This window comes from Priapulus caudatus, unplaced genomic scaffold, assembly GCF_000485595.1.
Source record: "Priapulus caudatus unplaced genomic scaffold, Priapulus_caudatus-5.0.1 Scaffold369, whole genome shotgun sequence".
NCBI lineage: Eukaryota > Metazoa > Priapulida > Priapulimorpha > Priapulimorphida > Priapulidae > Priapulus > Priapulus caudatus.
The window spans coordinates 210616-211352 of record NW_014577430.1 but is presented as its reverse complement, the minus strand read 5'-3'; positions in this window follow the sequence as shown (position 1 = coordinate 211352).

The following is a 737-nucleotide window of genomic DNA, read 5'->3' as shown; positions in this document are numbered from 1 at the left end:
TGCGGCAGCGATCCGCGGGCTATAGTACTAGAGCTACTGTGGCCCTAGATCTCTGCATGCTCTTACACAATTTCACCGCACGCACGTCGCTGTGCATAAACTCACAGAAAGATAGAGAATATCCTATTGATCTGCTTGATGATATGCTCGTTTTTCACGAGGTAATTAGTTTCATGATCTATTAGCTCTAGACCCTAGTAACTATAGCCCGCGTACAACTGTACGCGGGCTATAGTATAGACTACTATAGATAGTATAGTTACTATAGCTAATGATCTATTAGTATTAGCTCCAAGAAACGGTATTGCTAGGGTTAGAATACCTAGCTATAGACTACCTATAGAATACCTAGGATATAGACAATCCGTCGCACAGCCTATATATTAGTATTAACTTTCACCTTTCTGTTTCTTCACTCCTGCTTCTCTGGCTGTGTCTGTGCTTCAAGCTTAGCCACAAGTTCCCTTGTGCGTGGGGATATAATGGGCCCTAACGTGGCGTGACCGTGTAACAATTTGGTCGGTAACTGGTCTGGAGAGCCTGGTCGGTTTACTTCAAGCTATGCTTCAAGTAACTTGAATGATTATGTTGATGGTTGAACGATATGAAAGATAATAATGAATGTTATGAGCAAAGATCCTAACATCCGGTGTGATCCGGTTTCGCAATGTCTCATGGGATTGATTTGTCACGCGGCGTTGCCACTGATCTCTATATATATTTATAGAGATCAGTGG